We start from the raw sequence: 13,444 nt of genomic DNA, 5'->3' as shown, positions 1-13,444 counted from the left end.
GTTCCAAACTCCACTTCCTAACTAGTCAGGAACTCCACGTTCGAAACTCTACTTCCTAACTAGTCTGGAACTCCACGTTCGGAACTTGTCCAAGTTGAATTTCATTTCCTAGCTAGTCGGGGAACTCCCGCGTTTGATTGCACGCATACTTGATTATTTTGAATCAAATTTAGCAAAGTTTCAATCAAAATAAATACTCAAGTATAGATAAGCATTTGAGTCAATTGCTAATAGATAAGTAAATTGCAACTTAATAGCATTTTAAGGATTTACTTATCGGGGACGTAATCGAGGTTTCTTCGGAGAACTCTGGTGAGTTATCGATCAATTCCTCGCCTCATGCACATCTGCATCATGGTCTTCTTGAGAACCTACTTCCAAACCTTCCCCCCGGAACCTTGTTGATACTTTTGTGAGGCCAAATCATCCTCTAACTTCTCTTGAAGTTTGTCAACATCAATCTCAAGATCGGGATACTGGGGGCGTCATCATCATGAGGGAGGGTTCGGATGCCCAAGCTTGATCGAGTTTCTCACCATATCGCTTTGTCGTACTACGGTTCAAGAATGTCAAGCACGCGACAAGCGGTGGAGATACCATTCTTGTATGCTTGAGCCCGACCACATCAACTAGCTTCGGTGTAGAATTCGTTCACCTCTTTTCGCAGCTCCTTTCATGAACCGAGAATCGGGCTGGGGCAAGCAAGGAATTGGAAGGAGATGCAAGTTGATCTCTCAAGTAGCTCAAGCTCTGCGTTAGCTTTGCTTAGTGATTCTCCCAACTCCCCATTTATCAACCGAGAGCCTATCAACTCTGGTTACATCACGCGGCACTTTTGTTAACCGGTTAGCTTGGATTTTTTAAAGGATCAGTTCTTTTTGTAAAGCCGTGGCTTTATCCTCATAATACATCTTCGATTCTTCAGCGTTGCAAACTTCGCCATTCAAAGCGGTTTCGATCAGCTTGCCATGCCTCATGGACGGCCGTCAAAGTGGGAAGCTTCGTTCGGCTAAGTTGTTTTTACTTTAAGAACTTCTTGATGCTCAAGTTTGGTGAATTCAAGGTCTCTTTCAAGATTCTTGTTCTTCTCTGCGGTCTTTCTAAGATCTCTCACGAGCGGCTCGACACTGCTCAATCTCATCGGCTAGTCTTTCATTCTTCCTCTTGCTTATATCATAATCACCTTCTAATCTTTTAATCTTTTGGTTGGATATGAGGAGTTGCTTCGTCAAGTCACTTTTTCTCTCTTGTGAATTTATCCCTTTGCATCGATTCTTACGCAATGAGCATAAGTTGTGGGCGTATCCATGCTAGCCTGCTTGAGTGCGGAAGAATTACAATTTATGTATCAGGAGCTAGTGTATATAAACAAAAGACAACCGAAAAGCGATGTAAGGAATTGAAGTACAAAATGGTTACCTTCAACATATGTCGACACATTCGTTCGGCCTGCCGTTCTTGAAGTACTATTTTATGTTTTGCTTTCTCTTTGGGAAGCCTCATAAATTCAACCAATCCCAAAGCAACTCCGGGGGTCCTTAAAAGCGTATCTTGGTCGGTAATCAAGGGATTCTCACGGTAATCAAGCAAGCACTCGAACTGGAACAAATGGGTTTGGAGTAAGTTTAGAGTTCAAAGATGTCGATTTAGTCTTTTTCCTTAAGCGAATGTCCTCATCTTGGGAAATTGGAGAAGGAGATTTCCTTTTATTCGACTCAATGGATGGAACACGGTTATTGTCGGATACAATCTTGGTAGAGTAGGTTTGTTCCACATTTTCAAGGTTCATTATCAATTCGGATCGGATTGCATGAAGTCCACATTTTCAATATCGGTCAAAGGGAACTTCGACATTACTATCTACCCCATAGTGTCACCACCCACTTCAACATTTGACTTATTTGTATCATAAACGAAAGTTGAAGGTTCGGTGTTTCCCTTTGTACTCTTGATTCGAGGATTGGCAAAGACTCTAGACTTTTCAGTTCTAATGGGATTTTCATCTTCATCGAGAATGATAGCGTTGGAACCTTGCCCAATTCCTCGTTCGGTATGTTTTTTTTATAGCCTTACTCACCGCCGGCACTCTTCACCTTCGCCATAAAGCGACAACCTCGGGGGAGGAGGTTTATTTGATTTGCTTTCGGAGCTCCCTTTTTATGATAGAATTTGACTTGGAAATAAGACCAAGGACCTTCTTTGCCATAAAGGCCTCCTTGGGTAATGAAGTTGTAGCGGTTTTGGGTTCCCACCCATATACCCAACTCCGGGCTCTAAAGCTTGCAACTCCATTGGTGACATAGTCGGATACTACGAGATTAATAATGGGTGCGGAACTATGGACGCGGGGCGTTTTTCGGAGTTTGGGAGTGCAATAAGGGCTATCACGGCATCTCGTTCCACGGTAGTTAGAGGGGTCCCCGTCCACTCTCTCCTTTGACAAAGAAAAGCGGACCCGGATCCTCTTTCGATTATTATCAAAGGTGACATCACCCCATTCACCACCGGTTACGGATAGCATATTTACGCCCGGTAGTCATCGTTGTTTTACCTTCATTATAATATGACGCGTTCAACTCTGGTTTAGCGAAAAGAATGCGATCTCCATTATTTAGGATCATCGGTTTATAGAAGTATGATATCACTCCATGCAAGTCACCCAATATATTGTGCTTTCGTCCCAATATGTGCATGTATGTGACATTGCGAACAAACCAAGGCATTACTATGTTGATCGAGAGTTGGAAGTACTCAAGGGCATCGCCATAAGCGAAGGCAAAAGGGGAGTCGAGTCCGGCTTTCAGCCATCAAGGAATATCAAAGGGATTTTCATCGGTTCCAAGGTTGGTGATCCATGGATATTCAATGTTGATTTCTTTTGGAATTGCAAATGTGTTACGGATCTTTTCCAAATCGAAATATCACCGAATGGGATAATATTCCAATCAAAAGTGGGGATTTTAGTTTTTGGGCGTGGTCGAAGAAAACAGTGGTAATTGCTTTATAACACAGGCTGCTATAGCAATTGAACACTGAAGCGGCATTGCCCGATCTTGAATCAAAGCGCCTTGCTATTTAAAGGACCCAAAGGCGATGGGTGAGACATTGAAAGTAAAACTTTAGACAGAAAAACGTGGCTGTTGGCACCCAAAACTTCAAGTTCTTCTACACAAACCTTAGCACACTTTGGACTCAATCTCTCAATCAATCAAAGAAAGTACAGGTTCAACACCTTGTGTAATGCGGCGTATCGCTAATGGAGAAATTATCACAGAAAAGTTTAACTATAAATTTGAGGTGGTAATGGAGGCTCACAGGAGGTTTATATAATGTTGAACTATAAAAGAGCTATACAAATAGAAAGAGAAAAGGAGTTCGTGAGGAAGCGAATTCTAGTTGAAAGAGAAAAGAAGTTCGACAAGGAAGCGACTCCTTCCACAAGTATAAAGATTCTCCTTTATTCTCTCTTGGGATGACTTCGGATGATTGGTGGGCTTCACATCTCCTGCTCAAGTATTCCCAACTCGGATGAATGAGTGTGGTTATGAGTTATTGCAAGTCGTCGCTGATGAGACGCTTGAAGTCGCGATGAGACCCAACTCTCGCTTTAAGCGCAATTCTTCACTGCTTGTCTAAGTTGATATGTTGTAAGAGATTTGACCCACGGGGCTGATACCGTTCATCACCCGAGAAGATGTTATGGCCTCGAGCGGCAATGTCATGTTGTTGGGCAAACTTAACCATTGCATCGAAACAGAATAGTCATCCTTGCCACGGGTATTTTGATCTTGTACCATTTCATCTCATTTTCAAAAGGCGGTCGCGGTGAATGCGGAGGTAAACCGGTTCGATATGCTTGGTTGGTCAAGATATCCTTAGTTATGGCTGATCAAAGGGAAACTTGCTGAGTTTTGTCTCGATTGAGACCTTTGCTCCGGCAAAATTTTACCTTGAGAGTCGACAACTTGGATTTTAACCTTTCCCTTCTGGCCTTCTCGATACTTTGATCTTGGTGTGATCTCCATTGCTCCTTGGTGAGCGGCTGTAGAGAGACATTATATGCCCATATCTCCACACGAGTGTTGTTGCTCTCAAAGTAAAGTTCATTGAGGACTGAGGAATCAACCGTAAGGCCCCCTTTAAGCATAGACCGGTGACGACTCGGCGAAAATTGTACTGCGGCAAAGAAAATTGGCGAGAATTGGCGTTGGGCAAAACTTAAAGGATGAAGGAAGAAGTTAACGAAGGGTATCCTTTTGTTATATTTGTTAAATTTCAATTTCGCAAGGGCAGTTTAGGGTTTCACTTCGGTTCGGGTTGACAAAGTTCTGATTCGGTTATGGGCTTATGGGATGTGAGCCCAAGTTGAGGGTCCATGTCGGACCTAAAAAAAAAAAAAAAAAAAAAAGGTTACTCGGGTCACATGTGCGGACCTAAAAAGAGTTACACTTACGGGTTATATAATATGAGCGTGCGAACCTAAAAGAGTTTCATGTTCAACAATTCAAGTTTCAAGGCTCGGTTCGAGGTTGCACTTGCAGGAGTTCAAGTCGGTCATCACAAGGCATTGTATGTCTAGATTTCACCAAGTTCCTAATGTTCAAATCCGGATCATCACAAGGCATGGTAGGACCGGTTTTCACCGAGTTGGCCTAATATACAAGGTTAGGGGGCATGGTCATGGCAGTCCGAATTCTGAGTTCCTTGCACTAAAGTAATCACGAGAAATTTTGCGATACATTTTACCCGCCTTTTTCCTTAAGGGTTTGATTCACAACCCATGAAAAAAAAGGGGGCATCTGTGTGTGCATATTTTAGCAAATAGATATGTAGCGTGGTAGCATCTTCGTAAGGCTCGGATATGGTCTTGGTGTGGGTAGAAAGTACCGAACACACTTCAAGTCCAAATCCTCTTACTTCCTAGGTTCGGAAGTGAAATAAGAAGAGAAGGTTTGGAATTGGTTGGAATAGGCTCGGAGAACTAGAGGTTGAACCGGTTGGAGTAGTAGGCTCGGGCTGGAGGTTTGGATCTAGTTCGAGTTGTAGGCTCGGAGAACCAACTCGACTAGGAACACCAAATCCGGAACTACTAAGTTTGAAACTCCAACTCCCAATCCGAACCTAAAACATGTTTTTCTGTTGTTTAAGTCAATAAAGGAGACCTATTTGACTTGGGAAACATGGGGCTTCTAGAAGAGTCAAGATGAGACTTAACAAGAGACGGTCTCCTAGTTAAACACTAATTGGGAAACCTCATCTATTCATCAAGATGATACTTAACAAGAGACGGTCTCCTAGTTAAACACTAATTGGGAAACCTCATCTATTCTTATAAATAGAATAGTTGAACTACGCTTTGAGTTTGATTCCTATACACAGGATACGTAGGCAGCCATTAAAGAACGTGGTTCAACTCATCATCTTCTAAATCTCTTCTTCTTATTGATTCAATACTTCAAGTTGTTCTTTGATCATCAACAAAATATTTGTGTTTCTTGATTAGGAAAAATCATCACACATATATGAACCCGTCCTACGAACGGGTGCCTTTATATTAAATTATTCTAAACAAATATTGGCAATTATGCATATATGCATAGGTATGAGATATGAAAATTATATTAATCACTCATTCAAATTTCTTGCACCACTCTCTATAAAAAGGAAGCACCAAACTTTGATAAAACCCATCGACTTCTTTTTGTTGTTAGGTTTAATAATAGAAGTTTGATTGAAGTTTTATGAGAATGTCAAATGTGGCGAAAATAATATTGAAGCTACTGGAATAGCAAGACATTCTCAATCATAATAAAAGAATTATGATAAACACTACTTAAAATACAAAACTATATTTGTCGAGACATTTATTCCCCCTACATATAATACAAACATGTTTTAGGGTTATTAGTTCAATGCATTTTCATCAAGTTTATGATTTTCTATTAATTATTTTTTAAGGTTAGTTAAATGTAGTACGTTCTATCCAGTTTTCAATTTCTCATTAATTATTCTTTGAGGTTAGTTCAATGCAATAATTGCATCAAGTTTTCGATTTCTTGTTAATTATTATTTGAGATTAGTTCAGTGCAATTGCATCCAACTTATGATTTTCCATTTGTTATTCATTAAGGTTAATTCAATATAGTTGCATCTAGTTTTCGATGTTTCATTAATTAGTCTTTGAGATTTGTTCATTGCATTTACATCCAGGTTCCAATCTCCTGTTAATTACTCTTTGAGGTTAGTTCAATACATCTGCATCCAGTTTCTGATTTCCCGTTAATTATTTTTTTAGGTTAGTTCGATAGTTTACAATTTCTAGTTATTTATACTTTGAGGTCAATGTGATACAGTTACATCCGGCTTCCGATTTCCAGTTAACTATTCTTTGAGGTTATTTTAATGCATTTGCATCCAATTTTTGATTTCCCATTAGTTAATCTCTTATTTTAGTTTAATGTAGATGCATCTAGTTTCTGATTTTCAGTTAATTATTCTTTGAGGTTAGTTCAATGCAGTTGCATCCAATTTCGTTTTTATGTTAATTGTTCTTTGAGGTTATTTCAATGCATTTGCATCCAATTTCTGATTTTCCGTTAGTTAATATCTAATTTTAGTTTAATGCAGTTGCATCCAGTTTATGATTTTCAGTTAATTATTCTTTGAGGTTAGTTCAATGCAGTTGTATCCAATTTTCATTTTTATGTTAATTGTTCTTTGAGGTTAGTTCAATGTTTTTCCATCAAGTTTTCGATTTTTCGTTTATTATTTTTTGAGGTTAGTTCAATATAGTTACATAAAATTTATAATTTCCCATTAATTATTCATTTAGGTTAGTTTAGTGCAGTTTCATCCATTTTTCAATATTTCGTTAGTTAGTCTTTGAGATTAGTTCATTGTATTTGCATCCAGTTTCCGATTTTCTATTAACAACTCTTTAAGGTTAGTTTAATACATCTGCATCTAGTTTCTGATTATTTATGTTTTGAGGTTAGTTCGCTGCAATTACATCCAGTTTCTGATTTCTTGTTAACTATTCTTTGAGGTTATTTCAACGCATTTGCATTTAGTTTTTGATTTCCCACCAATTATTATATGAGGTTAGTTCAATGCAGTTACATTCGGTTTTTGATTATTTGTTAATTATTTTTTGAGTTTAGTTCAATGCATTTGCATCCAGTTTCTAGTTTCCCATTAGCTATTATTTAAGATGTGTTTGATGTATTTGCATACTATTTCCAATTCCCTGTTAAATATTTTTCAAGGATTTCCATCCAATTTCTAATTTCCCGTTAGTTATTCTCTGACGTTAGTTTAATGCAATTGCATCCAGTTTCCGATTTCTAGTTATTTACTTTTTGAGTTTAGTTTATTGCATTTGCATAAAGTTTCCAATTTCCTGTTAATTACTATTTGAGCTCGGTTATGTATTTGAATCCAGTTTTCGATTTTATTTTAATTATTTAATGTGGTGTGTAATACCAACTTCTACTGATCCATCTGTAGTGTCATTGCAAACATGACATAAAAAATAAATTATGCTTGATTTACTATGTAGAATCATCGAAGATTATCCAGTTTCTGATTTCCCGTCAATTATTCTTTAAATTATATGCATTACTCAGTATGTGAAGTCTTCAAAAATTATCTATGAATGGGTGTTGTTATATTAATTATTCTGAAAAATATTTGCAAATATACAAAACTATTATATATAAATATTATATTGATCGCTCATCCAAATTTTTTATAATGTGGAAACCTCACTCTCTATTAAAAAAAACTCACATTTGATGAAACCCTTCAATTCAACTTCATTTTGTTGTTTAATAATAGAAATTTGATTGAAGTTTTGTGAGATTGCCTAATAAGGCGAAGTTCATATATATTGAAGCTACTTGAATAGTAAAGAGTTCTCAATCATACGAAAAGAGATAAGATAAACACTATTTGAAATGCAAAACTGTACTTATCGAGACATTCTCACAACATATAACCCAAATATATTTTGAGATTAGTTCAATGTATTTGAATCCAGTTTCCGATTTTCCATTATTTATATTTTGAGGTTAGTTCAGTGCAGTTGCATCCGATTTTTATTCCCGTTATTTATTTTTTGAGGTTAGTTCAATGTAGTTACATCCAGTTTCTGATTTTTTATTAATTATTCTTTGCGGTTAGTTCAATACATTTGCATCCAATTTCCAATTTTCTGTTAATTATTTCTTTGAGGTCAGTTCAATGCATTTGCATCCAGTTTCTGATTTTCCATTAATTATTATGTGAGATTAGTTTAATACATTTGCATCCAGTTTCCGATTTTTGATTTTCGATTTCTCGTTAATTATTTGATAAGGTTGCATTTGCATCTAGTTTCCGATTTCCTATTAACTATTGTTTGAGGTTAGTTCAATGAATTTGCATCAAGTTTTCGATTTTCCATTAATTATTTCTTGAGAATAGTTCAATGTATTTGCATCCAATTTATTTTTTAAGATTAGTTCAGTGCAGTTGCATCCGGTTTCCGATTTCCCATTAATTATTCTTTAAGATTAGTTCTACGCTTTTGCATCATGTTTCCAATTTACAATTCATTTTTCTTTGAGGTTGGTTCAATGGAGTTGCATCCAATTTTCGATTTCCCGACAATTATTATTTTTATGTTAGTTTGATGTATTTGCATCCAAGTTTTGATTTTCCGTTAATTATTCTTTGAGGTTAGTTTAATACAGTTGTATCCATATTCCGATTTTCTATTAATTATTTTTTAAGATTAGTTTAATACTTGCATTTGCATCCAGTTTTCGATTTTCCGTTAAATATTATTTGAGGTTAGTTCGATGCATTTGCATCCAGTTTTTGGTTCCCCATTAATTGTTCTTTGACGTTAGTTTCATTCAGTATTATATATATTTTAAAATATTTGTCATTATTGTTTTGCCGTTATTTTTTTTTAGTTTCTTTTATATATATTTTGTGATGTTATTTTTTGTATAATTTAATTTTCCATATGTAATTTGTTTTGGTTTGGTATATAATTTATTTAAGTCCAATGTCCACTTTAACTGAATCTTGTTATTTCGCCGAATATATAACATTATAGAGTTGAAAAATTATATTATAGTGTTGAAAAATTATAAATTCATAAATTTAATTGGAATATGTCATAATTATTATGGTCAGAATTGTGATTTTTGGAATCCTTAACTATGAATAAATTTCTAAATTCCACAGTAGATGGCGCATCAAATCGAAAGGGTTTTAAAAAAATCGTTTTCGGTAGAAACTATTGTTTTTAGCAATTTAGTTTTTTTTCTCACATTTTTTTTTTTGTAATTAGCTATATTATTTAGAAAAAGTTGGAGACTCTGTGAAACTCTAGATAAGATTGTTTTTTTTCGTATTTAGCTATAGTGTTTAGAAAAAGTTAGAGACTCTGTGAAACTCTAAATGAGATTGTTTCCTTATATATATATTTTTTATATAATTAGTAATAGAGTTTAGAAAAAACTGGAGTCTCTCCGAGTGCTTCAAAAAATAGATTGGTGAGGGTATAACTATAATATATATTTAAGGTATTGGAATATATTGTAATTATTGTGGTCGAAATTGTGATTTTTGGAATCCATAAATGTCTAAATTCTATAGTGGATGGTGCATCAAATCGAAAGGGTTTTAGGAAAATTGTATTTGGTGGAAACTATTGTTTTTAGTAATTTAGTTTTTTGTCTTTTTTTTTTTTTCCGTAATTAGCTATATTGTTTAGGAAAAGTTGGAGACTCTGTGAAACTCTAGATTTTTTTTTTTTTTTTTTTTTTTTTTTTTTTGTAATTAGTTATAGTGTTTAGGAAAAGTTAGAGATTCTGTGAAACTCTATATGGGATTGTTTCTATAATATATATATATATAGTGTTTAGGAAAAGTTAGAGACTCTGTGAAACTCTAAATGAGATTGTTTCCTTATTTATTTATATATATTTTTTTTATAATTAGTAATAGAGTTTAGAAAAAACTAGAGTCTCTCCAAGTGCTCCAAAAAATAGATTGGTGAGGGTATAGCTATAATATATATTTAAGGTATTAGAATATGACGTAATTATTGTGGTCGGAATTGTGATATTTGGAATCCTTAACTATGAATAAATGTCTAAATCCTAGTGGATGGGCGATCAAATTGGTTGAAACTATTGTTTTTAGTAATTTAGTTTTTTGTCTTTTATTTTTTTCCGTAATTGTTTAGGAAAAGTTGGAGACTCTGTGAAACTCTAGATGGGGGGGGGGGGGTTTTCGTAATTAGTTATAGTGTTTAGGAAAAGTTAGAGATTCTGTGAAACTCTATATGGGATTGTTTCTTGGGTCTTTTGCATTTTGGTCCTACTATTAATAGCGAATTTAGGATTTGGTCCACAATTAATTTTTATTGCAGTTTGGTCCCAAATTATTTTTTGTTTTGAGTTGACGAGCGGTTCACGTCTATTCCATCAATATATTTTCTAAAATACCTATAATACCCCTGCATATATGTCGTACCATTGACTTTTTGAGGACCAAACCGCAAATATTGTTATTAAAAGTGGGACCAAATTGCAAATATTGCTTATTAAAAGTTTACACATGACATCATCTCATTCATTCAATCCAACGGTTTTAGACAATTAACATTTTTTTTTTCTTGAATACCACTCCACCACCACCTCCACCCTCCATAACAATCAGATAAGCCACCACCACCACTATCTAACAACAATGTAAAGTCATTAACACAATCAACTACTCTTTTTTTTTATTTATTTATTTATTTGTTTATTTATTTCAAGTTAAGATAAGAGTTGTTAAAAATTTTGTCTCGTTTATTAAGGAGTTTAAGTTGAAATTTCAAATACCCAATCTTTTTTTATTTTTTTTTTTATTTTTTTTTTTAATTCAAAATTAATTTTTGTAGTCTTATAGTATTTTAAGTTCAATAGGACAAATCAATTTATAGTTTATAAGTTAAAACACCTAAAGGCAATACTCTCTTGTGTGCCTTAAAAGCAATTGAAGAGTGAGGAAGTAGTAATAAAAAATAGATAAATCAAATAAAAATAAAAAAAAAATAAAATATGACATAAATTATCACTAAATTACTTAGCCAAACTTTAAAATTAATTTTATGTGATTGTAAACATGAAACCATTGTAGTCATTTAAAAGAAAAATCTTAAGCAATAAGTAAAAAGTAAAATCTTATCTCTCAAAACAATCTAGCTCAACTTCAATAAACTAAAATAATGAACCAATCAATTAAGCCAAATGAGTTCTTTATGAAATAGAACCGTGATTCAAATTTTAGAATCCCGTAAAACTTCATTTAATTCATCTTTGTGTTTTTTTCAATCCATACAACTTAACAAAACTAGTCAAAATTAAGTTTAGTGTACTCGAATAAAACTTACTAAATTTGTAAAATTTCTTGAACCATACAACAATTGGATTGAGTGTAAATGTGTCACAAATAGCAAAAATTGTAATTTAGTTTGGCCTTGTGCCTCAATTAAAAGCACACAAAGCGTATTTTCATGTTAGTATGTTTTTTGAGTTGAGGGCACAAAAATGCCTCTCTCCTGCTTAGATGCCTTGACTACACTCTTGGGGACAAATGATTTTTATCTTTGTATAAAGTTGAGAAAGCTAGATGGCGGTGATTGAATCTTTATGAATGAGGTGATAATTTTAGTGGAAAAAGGTGGTAGTGGTTATGGTGGTAAGATATGAAGAATATAAAATGTAAGTTTGGGACTCGGTTAGTTGAGATACACATGGTGTAAGGCAAGTAGTTGATTAAAATCAAATGATTAAATGATGACTAATTATTTTAAAGGTAAATATGGTATTATAAAATTTTAGATGGATTATGAGACCAAAATATAATAAGCGATTAATTGTGGACCAAATCTAATATCACTATTATCACTAGGACCAAACCCTAATATCACTATTATCACTAGGACCAAACTGCAAAATACCAGTTAAGTGATGACTGTTGATTAGTTTCACGTGCAGTACACGTGTTAGGTTAATTTGGGTATTAAGAAAGTATAGACGGACCTATGTCAATTTGGGACCAAACTGCAATAAACGATTAATTGTGGACCAAACCCTAAATTCGCTATTAATAGTAGGACCAAAATGCAAAAGACCCTTGTTTCTTTAACTATAATATATATATAAGGATAAAGATAAATATTTGTTTCCTATTTTATCTTCTACTTTTTCTTAATTAGCCATGACACATGGACACCCTAGAAACGCTTTCAATTGAAGAGGGTAGAACTATAATATATATCTAAAGATAAAAATAAATATTTGTTTCCTATTTTATCTCCTACTTTTTCTTAATTAGCCATGACACGTGGACATACTAGAAACGCTTCCTCAATTGAAGAGGGTAGAGCTATAATATATATACTAGTTTTCGAACCCGTCCTACGAACGGTTGCCGTTATATTAAATTATTTAAAAAAATATTAGCAACTATGCATAACTATGAGATATATTTTTTTTTAATATGGAAGCAGCAGACATTGATAAAACCCATTAGTTAATCTCTAATTTTATTTTTGTAATATATCTTATTAGAGCAATTTATTACTAAATGATTACATTTATTACTAAAAATATGATTCTATATATGTAAAAATGTCTGATAAGTCGTCTCATCTCCAAGATTGAACAGATAATTACGTAGAGAGAATCATAACTCTACCATTCCCTATTTATAATTGGCGTTAGATAATCAATATATTTTTTAGAGTCTGTACTAGATATTCCTCGACGTGTTTCAATTCTTCTAACCTAAACTTTAAAAAGTTAGTGATATATAACATATAAAAATCATATTAAATAAAAAAACTTGACTTTGTTTGTTGTTTGATATTCCAGTCTTTTCAATGAATTTTGATGGTCATCCTTTAAAACTTATGATTTCAGACGCACCTTCTACACCAACTACATCATTTCTCACCCTGACGCTTGCATTGTACATTCTGTTATATATTGAACTTTCGTAAACAGGTTGATCCAAATTTAGCTTTTTAATTATTTATTCCAGCATAGGTTTGAATGACACTTCAATCCCTCCTAAATATTGCTCTGTTCTCATCTCCATAGTGATCCTTTTATGTGTTTTTGTATAAGATAGCCAAGAAAAAAATGTTATGTTCACATTGTAGTAAGTAGAAGATTATTTTTTTAATTGAAGACAATGTGAAGGTTGTGGAAATGGATTTTGGGCAATCTAGATGGAGTACAAAGAGCAGGAATGGCTATTTAACCAACGATCATGTTGAAAGGGGAGATCAAAGATATTCACCACATAATTATGCAGAACTAAAGCAAAATTGTCTCTGCCACATGTTATTAGCAAAGATGAGCCCTAATGCTGCGGTAGACATTTTTTGATTACT

This window comes from Coptis chinensis, chromosome 3 (genome assembly GCF_015680905.1).
Source record: "Coptis chinensis isolate HL-2020 chromosome 3, ASM1568090v1, whole genome shotgun sequence".
Lineage (NCBI taxonomy): Eukaryota > Viridiplantae > Streptophyta > Magnoliopsida > Ranunculales > Ranunculaceae > Coptis > Coptis chinensis.
The sequence above is the reverse complement of the archived record's forward strand: the minus strand, read 5'-3'. Positions refer to the sequence as shown.